We start from the raw sequence: 15,662 nt of genomic DNA on the forward strand, positions 1-15,662 counted from the left end.
ATGTATATATATATGAACATTACTTGGCCATAAAAAATAAAACCTTACTATATGCAACAATATGGATGGACCTAGAGGGTATTATTCTAAGTGAAATAAGTCAGAGAAAGACAAATATCGTGTGATTTCACTTACATGTGGAATCTAAGGAACAAAATAAATGAACAAATAAAACAAAAAACAAACAGATACAGAGAACAAAGTGGTGATTGTCAAATAAGGAAGGTTGGGGACCAGGTGAAAAAGATGAAGGAATTAGGAGGTAAAAATTGGTAGTTACGAAACAGTCATGGGGATGTAAAGTACAGCACAGGGGATATAGTCAATAATATTTTAATAACTATGTATAGTGCCAGGTGGGTACTGAACAAACCAGGGGGATCACTTCATAAATCATATAAATGTCTAACCACTATGCTGTACATCTTGAACTAATATAAATAAAATTGAATGTCAACTCTAATTGAACAATAAAAATTAAAAAAATAAAATAAAAATTAATTAAATTAAAAAAGATCTCATGGAACATTTACAAAGAGAGATCACATTCAGAGCCATAAATATACCTTAACTAATATAGAAGAATAATAATCATATTAAATATGTTTTCTAACCACAGTGGGATTAAACTAGAAATCAATAACAGAAAGAGATCTGGGAAATCCCCAAATATTTGGAGAATAAACAACACATACATTAATTGAACACATATCAAAGAAAAAGTCTCAGAAAAATTTTTAAATATTTTGAAACAATGCAAATGAACATAATTTTATCAGAATTTATGATACGTAGCAAAAAACAATGCATAGAGAAAATTTTATCAATTTAAATGCTTACATTGAGAATAGAGCAAATTTTAAAATCATGAATCCAGGCTTTTGCCTTTGGAAACTAGAGAAGTAAGAACAATTTAAGCTGAAAAAAAGCAACAGAAAATAAATAATAAAAAATAAACCTAAAACTAACATAATATTGTATGTTTCTGGCCATTGAAAAATAAACTAAAAAAAGAAAAATAAATTATAAGTGAAAAAATACAGCAAAAATTAATGAGACTGAAAATAGTAAAACATGTAAATAATCAGTGAAGCCAAAACCTGATTCTTTCATAAGAACAATAATCTTCTAGCTGGCTCAATGTAGAAAAAAAATTCAAAATTATCAAGATCAGTAATGAATAAGGAGTTAACACTACTGATTCCACTGACACTAAAATACTAAAACACTTTTGTAAAGAAATCTTATGCCTGCAGATTTGATACATAGATAATATGGATTAATTCCCTTAAAGAAACAAATTTCAAAACTTGTATAAGGAAAAACAGATAATCTTACAAGGCTTATACATATACGGTCACATGCCACATATTTGATGTTTTGGTCAATGACATTTTGAATCACATATATGATAGTGGTCCCATAAGATTATAATGGAGCTGAAGATTCTGTAAGAAATGGAAAGATATTTTCTTTAGGAGAATTTTTTTTTTTTTCTCTGATGAGAGCTGTATCTGTGGGCCTTGACAATAGATTCCCTCTCACTCACAACACCTCAATTTTGAGTGCACAGATTACAGCCCAATCAGTCAGCCACTGACCTGTTTGGCACAGTGGAGCCTGATCCCACAGTGCTACATACCCAGAGGGCATGAGAGCCCCCCTAGATCTAGATTGATGATCTTTAGAGCACATTGCTGTAAATTCTTGATGAGGACCTAAGATGCTATACAAGGACATAGGTCCACTGGAGCAACCTTAACAAGCATTAAGTGACATTGCCACTTTAGTAAATGCTATATGGTAGTGTGGAGCCAGTCTGTCCCCGTACTTTGGAGATATTTTCAGGTGGCAATGATGTAAAGCATATATGTTATTTCTCCCTTCAATTCAAGGTCAGTGAGACCTCTTTGTTCCAGATAGGGTCAAGAGAACCAAAAACAAGTTCCAAAGTTGAAATAGTGAGTCCTCAGTTCTACATCCTCTCCATGCTAAACACCATTTTTTTATGAATACCACAAAATTCTTTAATCTGACCACTGCTCTAACATGTAATAGCTAAAACCACATTATGAATATCCCCTGTTTTCCTTTATCTATCCATCTTGATTTCTTATTCCTACTGATCCTCAGGCCACCTTTCGTTCTTTCCTGACATTCACTATTAGGGTTATTTATGCCTTACCTACTCAGTTTCTCCTCAATATTTATAAGCAATCTAGCCCACAGCCTGGTCATGGAGCAGCACTGACAGCTTCGGTGTTCTATTTCTAACCCTGTTGGAAACAGGAGGAAGTCTTGTAGGATAGTGTTTATAAAGCCTGCGGTGGTGTACAGTAACATCCTAGACCTTCACAGTCACTCACCACTTATTCATTGACTCACGCAGAGCAATTTCCAAGCTTGCAAGTTCCATTTATGGTAAGTACTCTATATACGAGAATCTTTTTTTTTTTAAACCTTTTTTACTATAGTTTTATTGTACTTCTCTATGTTTAGATACATGAATACCAGTGTGTTACAACTGCCTACAGTATTTAGTACAGTAACATGCTGTATAGGATTACAGTTTAGGAGCAATAGGCCACATCATATTAGCCTAGGCATGTAGTAGGCTACATGTAGTAGGCTTAAATGACTATTGCTAAGTGAAAGAAGCCCATTTGAAAAATGACATACTGTATCATTCCTATTACATAACATTTTGGAATAGAAAAATTACAGAAATAGTAAAAAGATTAGTGGTTTTCAGGGAGAGAAGAAATGGAGGTGAGCAAGTGAGGACTGAATAGGTAAATCAAAGAGAGTTTTTTAGGTGGTAAAATTATTATCTATGCTACTGAAATGCTGGATACATGACACTATGCATTTACTAGGGCCATAGAACTATACACCATAAAGAGTGAATCTTAATGTATGCAATTTTTTAAAAAATTTAAGAGATAAGAGAATCTCAGGATTGAATGAGATTGAAACAAAACAATCTAACTGTATGAAAAATGTATGAAACAATCTCGCTGAAAGGGAAAAATTGCTTCCTTAAGTAATTTTGGAAATGAGTCGAGACTGTAAGACTAAGCCAAAATGAACTGCACACAAGCTTTGCATTCAACTTTATAAAGCTGTTTTGTATAGGGGTACAAGTCAGGTTAACAATTCCGATGGTGCTCTTATTCATGTATATTGGAAGCAAACAATTAAACTTTTGAATAATAAATGCTAGGATCCAGGGTACTCACAGTTGGAATGGAAGGTAAGCAAGGAAAAAGAAAGCTGGAATGATGAATGTGGTAATGGATTAATTTTGGAGTCAGACATATAAGCTCATGTCTGGCTTAATATAGACACAGATCATTAAATGGAAAAATAATTATATATGTGTATATACACAATTTTGTATACTCACATATATTCCTTTATCTGTCAGCTAGGAGGGCCTAGAAGAAACACTATCCCAGTAGCAAAAAGTATACCTGTTATCCAGATCTTGGTTTCATGATTTTCCAATAAAAGGGGCCAGAGTAATGAACAAATGGCTGATTCTGTGACTGAGACAAGAAATAGGTGACAAGTCTTAAGAAATTTATAGTGCCATCAAATAAGGACTTGCTAAAAAAAACAAAACAAAACAAAAAAACAAAAAAAATCATATTGATGAAAATATGTTAAAGATATAGAGGAGACAATGAAATGAGCTCTCAATGGCTGAAGGTAGAATGATTAGAGCAAGAGAATAAAGGAATGTTAGATTTCAATGGTAAATATGAAACAAATATCCATATATCTATACTTAAATCAGGAAGGAAAGAAGGAAGGGAAGAAGGAACCAAGAAAGGAAAGAAGAGAGCAAGGAAAAAAGGTAGGAAGAAAAATGGAAAGGGAGGAAGGAAAGAAGGAAGAAAGAGAGGGAAACATAAAAATACCTCCCCCACCCCCCACAACCACCACACAGAACAATATCATTGTCTTAGAAACCTACTCATAGTCGAAGGGGTAAAATATGCTGCAAATGGATACAAAGAAAGAAAAGAAACAAAATATTCTTATTTGCTAGTACAAAGGACCAGAGAAAGGAGTAAGAGCACCCTGCCCGGGGTAAAATGAAAAATATCTGATTAGAGCATTAGCAAATACTGGTGATAGAACTAGATGATGGGGTACATTAAAATGATATAAAGACTTCTCTTTAATATAATTTATTTTTCTCTACTTGTGCACCATTAAGAACATTTAATATAACTTTTATCTCTGCCTAGTAACATTAACATTTTTAAGTATTTAAGTAATTAATATAAAATTATTTTAAAATGTATTGAAGTGGATTAAATGATGTGCACCTTGCTATTTATACCAAAAAAATATTTTGTTAACGGAATGGGAAGAAAATAAAGCAAATTCTTAAACGAGCATAGACCTGGATGAAGAACTCGGGTAGCATAATCAGCAATAGCAAGCATTACACTCTTTTTAAATATACAGTGACCAGAAGAAATATTTTGTTGATTATTTGATTTGATTTTTTCCCCCTTCGTAATGATACTTTGATGGTGTTTCTTCATTCTTAAACTTCAGCTGACCTCCTTGAACGTATTCCTCCTATACAACATTTTTTTAAAACACATTTTCCAGTTTTGATTCTTAGATCTTTGTACTGATATCTGAGAACCAGCTTTTTTTTCTGGACCGTAGAAACTTGCCTGTGATATCTGGTACTGAATACTTTATTGGTTTTTGTCACCCTGTTCCTGTTATGACCCACTATTCAGTCTTTGATCATGTCTCTTCTAACATGATTGAATAGGTTAAGTGTAGGGGTGAATGATAGACAAATCTCAGTGTGTTCTAAAGTTTAAAAGGCTTGAATGAAGTGTAAAAATCCATAGAGAGATTTGTTAGTGAGGCCTGGAAAACGAGAATATTCTGCAAGTTTCGGATACACAACAGTCAATAACAGTGTACAATTTGAGGAGTTCTGCAGACACAATGGATAATTAAAATTAAGTCTATTGAGGAAGAAATTTGTCACAATACAGTATATTCGATAATGTCGGGCACTTTAAATGTAGATAAATGATCATAAGTAGAAAGTTTTGGAATCTATTATTGTTTCCAGGTATTTGTTTGGTCATTTGTAGAATTAGTTAAACTGCTTCTTTTTTTTCTTTTCTTTTTCTTTTTTCAGGATTCACCCATTAGTGGGGAGATAGAAGCCAATACCAAAAGTTAAACACCCCACTTCTCCTTTCTCAAAATACCAAGGTCCTACTTCTTCTTGCATGCATAATCTTAGCGAGTTTTGTGTAGAACAAATATTTACATGGAATACTAGACATCAATAATAATGCCTTTTGGAAGCACAAATGCTTAAATGCCTCCCTTAGTAGTCAATTGCCAAATGGAATGATGGGCCATGTTAAGTCAGACCCACAATTAGATATTTTAAATACAAAAATACAAAAAAAGCATTTTTAACAATGTCTCCTAAATCACTGTCCCGCATTAAATGACATATAGGGAAAACTATTAAAATCTGGCTTATCTAATACATGAATATAGAAAATACAGTTTATTATTCACCTTAAAGTAAGTTATGGTAACATTATAATTAATGGCCTTTACAATCTAAAATGTAAACATTACTAAAGTCTTAAATCACTACAGTGTAAGAATGAGAAAAATTTACCTAGTTATATATAGTTTTATATTTTTAAAAATGTGTATTCCAATTGTTTCATATTTTAACTAGCAAAACCATAGCAAATTGTTTCAGCAAGTAATATTTTTTCAATGCTATATATTAAAAAATATAAAACTATAATAATTTTTCTGTAATGTAATGTGTTTTTTTTTATTATGTGTGGTAGGTATTATCTATTATTAAACTTTCAGGTACTATTTATATTGTTCTGTCATTTGAAAACAAATAAGGAAACTGCCTTTTAAAAACAATTTGCACAAACCATTCTGAGTGAGCAGTCAGAATTTCAGATTCAATACAGAGCTAATTAGTGTCCCTTTTAAATTGAGATTGCTCTTTAACACTAATGGTATTGGAATACCACAAAATTATTGAAAAAATGCACAGAAAATTAATGTTATTGAAGGAAAATATATCCACAAGAATATGTGTAGTTGAACACACGCAAAAATTGATAAACGTATAGCTTTTCCTTCTAGCATTTCCTTCTTATATGTTCCATTTATTTTTGTTGTAGCTGAAAATATTACTAATATCTACTAATTATCAGATTCTCTCAATTACCTACAAAAAGAATTTGAAATCAAAGAATGAGAATTAGAAGAAAAATGTAAATTTCACAGATCCTTTTACAAGTGGTTTGTGATAATGAGAAATGTTTAGTAGACAAAAAAATACCAAGTCACAGATTCCTTTAAGATTAGCTTCTATTTTCAAACCCATAAAGATTAGCAATGTTGAGAACAAATATTTGTGTGAAATTTGAGCTAAACAACTACAGAATCTTTAGGTACAATTAAAAACTAAATATTATTTTAGAGTCATCCTTTACTTTCTATAATTCAATTTCTAAATTCAGTAATTTTCTTTTTCCAGAAAATTTTTAAATTTTTCATCTACCCTATAACTCTAATGAAGACTTATTTGCCTAGCACTGGACTATTTATTTTTACACAGATGGCATCACTTAATCTTTTAGCTATTTAATGAAGTACAACCATTTTCCCATTTTATAGATGAGAAAAACCAGACTAGAGAAATTATATATAATTTGTCCAATGTCAGATGTCTAATAAGTGATATGTAATGAAGAAAAAATAATATTCCCTCTATCCTTCTGAGTCCTAAACTGAGATCTCTGTAATAAATGACAGATTAACAAGAGAAAACAAACAAAAGTTTATTACTATGTATACTTCACGTATATATGGGAGATATCCAGGGAAAAATAAGGAATTCCCCAGGGTGGCTAGAATTCAGACTTAAATACCATCTTAATAGGGAAATGGGAAGGAGAATGTAGGCCTCTTATGGAAGAGTAAATTATTTTTAGGAAAGATGAATGGTCCCTTAATATTATAGATGAGAGATGTGATAGTTTGTGTGAGAATTTGTTTGGAGGTGGTATCACTTCTAGTCTCTTCTCCCTGTAATAAGAGTCAATTATCTCTGGTGATGAAACTCCTGGGAGGGGATTTATGACAATTTAGTTCCTTCTGGAGGATCTGTCTTCAGGCAGATAAGGGAAGTGCAGAGAAAGCCCCTCCATGAATTTGCTGTTTCTCAAGTGCTTATGTGAAAAGCTCAAAAGAGTCAATCTATCAAAGTGGTGTATTTTGGGGTGGCATGTCATGAACTTGTACAGTCATATTTGGGGGTGATATATTCTCCTACCCTTGGGCAATGCCAGGCATTTTGATTATCCAACCATGCTTTTGAACACAGTATTATATCTCTCTGTCATCCTTATTCTTCATGCTCAATTGGTTAAGAAACTCATTCATTCATTCTTTCATTCATATGTCTATTGGTTCATTCATGAAAGTTAAATGAATTTACTGGTAGTCCTGAAGTTTCAGTTTACCACCCCATTGGTCAAGTTTGGCTCACAGATATGTTTAATTTGGCATGGAAACTTGTTTTGTTTTAATTGAGTCAACTAGAAATATTAAAAATTTGGAGAAATCCAAATTCCTTGCTTCTCCTTGAAAATTCAGAAAATGTGGAAAATTGAGCTTGCAAATATACATAACAACAGTTGAAGCTCAGGGACTCTTCCACATTCCTGATCTTTTCTTATTGAAACTTTGGTATTTGTGTATGTATTAGTGGCAGCTTAGATTACATGCTCACCAATTACCCGAAATTAACAATTTTATTAGGAACATGGAGGGAATTAGCTACTTTTCATGAATTTCAGTAAACTCTAGTATAGATAAAAGAAAAAAGAAACATCACAGTATTTTGTTAGTCTTTTCAATCTAGTGCCTACATCCATGATTGTTGGGTATCAGATGATTCCATGCCATGATAGATTTCGAAAGTTAACTTTTTCAAGCTATAGTCAGTGTTCAAATTCAAGGAGTCAGTAAGAATAAGAAAATATATTATTGGCAGCTGAGAAGATTTATCAAAATAGAATAAACCTGAATTCTTCACTCCACTAAAATATTTTCTGTTGTAATCTCTGCCTTAGAAAGTAATACACCTCTATATCTTCAAGCCCTATCTATATTAAGGCATCTTCCATTAGGATGCAGCTTAAGTCAGGGACCAGATTAGCCATGCATCTCCATCTCAGTCTATTGTTTCAAAACAAAGGCCACAGAAGTAGCCAATCATTAGTCAAGCTCTAGGCACAGTTTAGAGACTTACTTCTAAGACAAAAATAAGAACAATGTTCAGATTCAAAATCCTTTCGTACTACTCAACATGAACAACAAAAAAAAATGTGTGGTTTGGGTTGCTACATTATATTATGCCCAGAGATTTAAAACACAATTTGCCTATTATTCTTACAAAATTTATGGCCAGAGAAATCCCAGCCCTGGCATAAAGTATCTTCTATAAATATGAAATCATTGAGGCGGTCTCAGAAAGTACTGAGGCCTCTGGTGTTGATATCCTTCTATCAGGCAGAACCAAGTTTGTCCAAACTGACTGACAAAGAATTTACTACGTGACCAATAGAGCAAATCGTTGCTTACTTGACTCAAGGTAAGCCTGTAACAAGTGATGTAAACTAGCGACAACTATATGTTTTTTCCTATATTTTTCAGCCTAGGTTTTGTGCAGAAACAAACATCCTAGGAATCTCAGTGGCTTCACTGATATTAGAGAATAAAGCAAGAGAGAAATTTGAAAAAGAAAAATAGGTAAAAAAATATTTTTAAAAAATGCCACCACTAGAAGTAAATTCAGAATATATTCCTTTAAATTCTTAGTGAGAGAAACAATAAAATATACATAGTAATTTGTCCAAGCAAAAAACCAAGAATTGAGAATGCAGTATAGAATCAGTGATGGTTAATATTCAGTGTCAACTTGACTAGGCGAAGGAATGCCCAGGTAGCCAGTAAAATGTAATCTCTGGGTGTGACTGTGAGGGTGTTTTCAGGTAAGATTAATATTTGAATCAGCAGGCTGAGTAAAGATCAGCGCTCATCAACAAAAAGTGGGCAGCATCATCCCATCTGTCAAGGCCCCAAATAGAACAAAAAGGCAGAGGAAAGGTGAATTCTTGCTTTTTTTTTTTTTTTGAGCTGGGACAATCATCTCCTCCTGCCTTGTGGGTAGCAAGGCTCCTGGGTCTCGAGGCTTCAGACTCTCAGATTTACACCAGTAGCTCCCCTTTCTCAGGCTTTGGGCCTGGGGTTGGGTGTTAACCCATTGGCTTCCCTGGTTCTCAGGCCTTCGGATTTGGACTGAATCATATCATCAACCTTGCTGATTCTCCAGTTTACAAAAGGCAGATTATGGGACTTCACCTTCATGGCATGAGCCAATTTTTGTAATAAATCTTCTCTTACGTGTGTGTGTGTGTGTGTGTGTCCTATTGGTTTAGTTTTTCTGAAAATATAAATCAAATAGTCACAGGAAAAAATATAAAATCACAAGTATGATAAATAGAACTGATTTAAATATATAGCAGGGGATCCCACCCTGAGGTTCAAGGAGAACTTTCCTGATTAAATGGCATTCAATCTGAGTCAGAAATTTTTAAGAGCGAGAAAGTATTTAATTTTAGGTGCAATGGTCATATGGGCAAAGGGAATGAGATGAGAAAGAGCACAGCACCATGAAATAAATGATAGTTCTACTATAGAAAGAGAATTTTAATTGCTTAACAAAACTCTACCCACTTGCAAGCTCTCTAAAAGATATCTACATGGAAGTATATGCAATTTAGAGTAAAAACAGTGGGCTAAGATATTAAGAAAAAAAAAGTTACATATTTGAATTGGATTTAATAGAACTGTATATTAGAGTTCTTAGGAAGAGCAGTGTTTTGAGAGGGATTGTTGAACTAAGAGTCAGTGGGGTTCTGGGGAACTGCATAAGTAATCATAAACCGTTTTTCATTCACTTTTAAAAAATGAAATGACTGAGAGAAAATATTAACTGAAGATGGATTAAAAAAAGGTCTACAATTAATTTTATAATATTAAAAATAAGACCAACTACTAAATCTATAGAACACAAACATTTCTCACTACTTCCATCTGCACCACCCCTTAGTTTTCCTAGCATCCTACTTGATCACACATCCACTCTCTTCTTCTTATGGTGTAATGTCCACATGAGGGATTCAGTTAAGTTATAAGACAGATCACATCACTCTTAAGCAAAATCCTCCAACTGCCTCCTATATAACTCAGAAGAAAACTCACGGTCCACACTGTCCTACATAATGTGCCTTCCTCACTCATCTTCAGATATCATGTGGACACACACGGCAAGCACAAGTCCCCCCATCCCCAGGGCCTCTGCACTTGAGGTTCCCTCTGTATTCAATATGTTTTCTCCATCTATTTGGTTGGATCACTATCCATTTCATTCACGTCTCTGCTAAAATAATATATAAAAAATAGATTTTTCACGATAACCCTGCTTAAAATAGCAACCCTATCACTTTTAATTATTTTTATGGTTATGTGTCTTTATCTTTATGGTTATGTGTCTACTTTTTGTTTACTGTCTGATCTCCACTATTAGAATGTATGTTTATGGGAAAAGGAACTATGTTTACTTCAATGCTGCATTCTCAGTACGGAGAAAATTGCCTAGGATGCTATAGGCACCGAGTACATGTCATAGGCATTTAATGATAAATGAATGAATATAAATAAACCAACTGAGGAGTGTTTGTTACCTATTAAATTAAGAAATATTAAGCCTCATAAATAACATGTGTTTTTATTGGTATAATCCTGGTTTACTATTAGTAAAATGTCAGTTTTCTGAATTATTCTTTGCATACTTGCCATCTCAAAAGTGTTTGGTTTGGTCTTCTGAATCTCTGATGTTAAAGCTTAGATGAATATAGAAGGACTTTGCCATGGAAAAGACATGAAGTATGAGCTGCTGTGGAAAGGTATGAATATGAATTATACTCCAAAGCTAAAAATGAGTTAGAAATTTTTCTTTGTTTTAATGCTACGTACACCTTTTCTTTCCCCTCCATTAGTGTGAATAATTGAGAATTAGATATATATTTAATCATTTTCGCTCATGCTTTTCTGAATTCTAACAAATGAAAAATCATGTAATTGCCATATGCTTAAGTTAATTCTGGATTTCACCATTAAACGTTTGAAAAATTATATCCAAATGGCATATATTGTGACGAAGATTTAAAAATAAAAACTGTACATTAAGATTGTCTTATAATGAGAAATTAAGAGGTAAAATTCAGATACAATACAGAAGAAATTATGATGATTTTCAACATTTTAGTTTAAGAAACAAAAAAATGAGTATAAGCATACTAATAATGTCATACCTGCAACCTTGTTTCTTGACTCTAGATTTATAAATTGTAGAAGCACTTTGTAATAGTAATTTTTTGGTCTTGGTTGAAAGTGAAGACATTTAATTGCATTACTTTTCCAATATTGAGTATGTTAATTGATACCACTTTTGAATATTTTGCAGAAAATACAAATATAAATCACATATTCCTGAAAGTTCCTTACCGATGTTAACTCACATATATGTGTATATATTTATATACATTGAGGTTATGACCACACCTATGTGATAATTTACTAAATAACCAACTTAAAAAGAAACTGTGAGAAGAAGCAATGTGTAGAATGAATGGTATGTATAGTCTTCACCTAACACATCTAATGAACAATCTATATCTCTCCAGTTCAAGTAAAAGAAATATTGTAGTCCCTCTTTTTCCATGGAGGATACTTTCCAAGACCCCCAGTGGATATCTGAAACCATGGATAATACCAAACTTTATACATACTGGTTTTTTTTTTTCTTATAATGCATACCTATGATAAAGTTTAAACTATCCTTGTACTTTGGGGACATTATTAAATATCACAAGTACTGTGATATTGTGACAGTCAATCTGATAACCGAAACCACTACTAAGTGACTAATGGGTGGTAGCATATATAGTATGAGTATGCTGGACAAAGAGTCAATCCACATCCAGGGCTGAATGGAGTGGGACAGAGTCGAACGTCATGCTATTTCATCACACTACTCAGAGCAGTATGAAATTTAAAACTTATGAATTATTTATTTCTAAAATTTTTATTTCAGATTTTCATTTATTCACACTAATGGAAGAGAAATGAATATTTTCAGACCACAGTTCACCATGAAACCACAAAAAGAGAAACCACAGATAAAGAGGAAATACTGTGGTCATATGTGGGATGTGTGTTTATGATATTTAAATACAATGCATTCATCATGAACAAAACTACTAATTGAAATATATATATATATATATATGTGTGTGTGTATATATATATAAATTGTTAAGTGTGTTGTTACCAAAATTATTTTTTTAACTTTTCTCTGAAAATGATGAGTTAATAATCAATGTTGCTTTGCATACAGATTTTATCAGTCTTTATAAATGAATATATACAATGCTGAATTTGTCTTAAGGAGTGACCTTGCGGCTGATTAGCAATCTCTATTCTAGGCATCTTCATTCCCTCATATTTATCTCAGAGATTCTTCCATCACTGAACAGTATTTTTATTTTCGCCTTTTTGGTATATGTTTATCTTTGCTGCAGTATGTGTCCATCTGATGCTACACTCCTTGAATAATGGCCATTGGAAAAGCATATTAAATTGTAAGTAGTACTGGGTTCACAACAAACTGCCTTGTAGAGGAGAAAATAACCCAAACTATATTTTGTTCACTTGTAAGTCCAAGATAAAAATATAGAAAATACAGCATACATCTCTCTTAACGCTTATGTTAGTCTGGGTTCTCCAGACACACACACGCGCGCACACACACACACACACACACACACACACTACAATATACAATAAGGAGTTGGGATCATGTGATTAAGAAGGCTGAGAGATTCCAAGATCTACATTTGGCAGGCTGAAGCCCAAGGAGGACAAATAGTGTTCCAGTCTGAATCCAAGTTCTAAGGCAGGAGATGACTAATGTCTCATTTCAAAGACAGGCAGAGAGAGAGAATTCTTCTTGACTAATAGTGACTTTGATTCTATTCAGGCCTACAACTGATTGGGTGCGACCCACCAACATTTGGAAGAGCAATCTTCATTCCTCAGCCTAAAGACTCAAATGTCAATCTCATACAGAAACAACCTCACAGATACACCCAGAAGGTGCCAGTCAAGTTGACACATAAAATTAACCTTCACATAGCTTCACAGCTAACTTGCAAACTGAAGAAGTCAATATCTTCAGGGATTCCAAAGTCCAATTGTTTAACATGAAAAGAGAAATTCTACCATTTTCATTTAAAATTAAACCACATTTTTTTCTAAAGTGTTTATCTTTAAAATTAAAATTTCTATATTATTAAAAAATAAGAAAAGATATAGGTAAAAAGCAGGTTCTCTTAACAGTTGTGTTTAGATTGGAAATGTATGTCATTTTTACATTGATGGAATTGTTTTCGAAAATAAATGTGAAAAACGTGTTATTCAGAGTACGCAGTAGGATTAAATTAATTTATCATGTTATGTAATAAGTTCCAAATTGAACTTTAGAAATACTTTATAAAAGACATTATTTAATAAAATCAAAGTTCATACTGTACATGTGTTCATTTTGCTGAAATTACTGAATGTCAACAAGACAAAAACTGGAGATTCTCCTTTGGATTTTGCGATTGGAAGACTATCATAATCTAAATAGGTCCATTCTAAGTAGAATAATGCAGGCAAGTGGAGACATTAAAATTTAAAAGAAAATTCACTCTGAGCAGTCATGGTGCATCGCCTAGTTAAAGAAAACAAAAGATGAATCAACAGTAGGAACATTGGAAATAGTCCTAAAGAACTTAAAATATAAGTTCCAACAGTGGAAGCATGTGAGAATCACTGCATGGCAAGGGGAATACGTGTCCAGAACAAAATAAGGATAGTTTCTCCTGAACTCATATACCACATTGGAAGATATAAAGAGTAGTGGTAGAAAAAAAATCAGAAAGACTAGATTAATTTTGAGGTGACTGAATTAAACCAGAGGTAATTAATTGTCTTAACATTCTAGATTGTTCTCTCATTCTACTAATATTGCTCAAACTTCTTGCCAAGTCTTCTTTATCATGCTTTATACAGAATGCGTGTGGTCTCTGTCATTTTTGTTACCTCCCCCATAATAACCAACAACAATTATTTACTTGATATGAAGAATTGTGATGTGTGATTTTATTCCATTATTAGCTGATGGTATAGGTTTTAATATATAATGTAACAATTCAATGCATTTTTGAGATAAATATAAACTTAGAAAAAAATTTGTCTTTAGAGAATAATTAATTTTGTATAGCTCATGTTACCTGAAATTGATAATGAATCATTGTTGGAAAAATATGTAAAGCCAATGAAAATACAATTATTTAAGTACTTACGAAGAGTTATGCTATAAATTTTTCAATTATAAGATGTGTTTACAACATGCTGATTAATTCAGTGGAATCTGGCTCAGATACATACTGCAAATCTGTAAACAAAGTTTGTTAGTATAAGACAAAGCAAAAGGATAACCTACTGTGACAAAGAAAGGATTAGGGCTGTCTTAATATCCTAAATATTGTTATAAGAGAGTAAATGCAAAGTCAGGAATCTCACAGCTGGTGCTAAAAGAGAAGGTAGAAAAAATGCTAATAGGGACAATGAAATAATAAAAGAAGTTGAGAGAGAAAAAATGTGAGAAAAATTTTCATGAGATGATACGAAAAAAGAAAAGAGTGGGTTTTTTTTTTGTTATTTTCAACATTATGATAGTAAGTATGTAAGATTGATGGAATATATTCAAAAGAGCTTGAAGAAAGTTCGGAGACTTAAAATCCTTTATGAAGAACAATTTCAATGGGTTGGGCAGAGTGATGAGGAGAAGCATAAGGCTAAAACAGTACCAGAAAAGATTCTTGAAAAGGAATTTATTACACATATCAATTTATTAAACATATCAACAATACAAAGAAGATCTCTTTAAGTGTTGGCTGGAAGGGTGGGAGTGATGGGTTATTTCAAAATAAAAAGAATTTTATTGAAATGTAGTGTTTTCTCTATGATACATAGCTTGTATATCATCTATTTGTCATCATTTAATACCCAGATATATGACTGAACCCTATGGCCACAAAATCTCATCTTTAAGATTCCCATTAAGAATTACTTTTAGATAATTAATTAAGTGTGGAAAAGCAGGAGCTCAGGAGATAGATTAAGGCTAGAATTCCCTACTCCAACATTTATTAGCTTTGTGAATTAAGCAAGTTAGTTGAACTCTCTAAATTACTATTCTCTCACATGTTAATAGAGCCGGTACCACTAACTTACAAATCTATAATAGCAGAGTTCGTGTATGTATAGAAAATACAGGTTAGGGTTGTTGTGAGAATCAAATGATAATAATATATGTAAAGTACATAGAACAAGACTTAGCACTATATTTGTTTGCTATTTTTATGCTATTCCATGACCTCAATATC

Source organism: Pteropus vampyrus, unplaced genomic scaffold (assembly GCF_000151845.1).
Source record: "Pteropus vampyrus isolate Shadow unplaced genomic scaffold, Pvam_2.0 Scaffold13, whole genome shotgun sequence".
Lineage (NCBI taxonomy): Eukaryota > Metazoa > Chordata > Mammalia > Chiroptera > Pteropodidae > Pteropus > Pteropus vampyrus.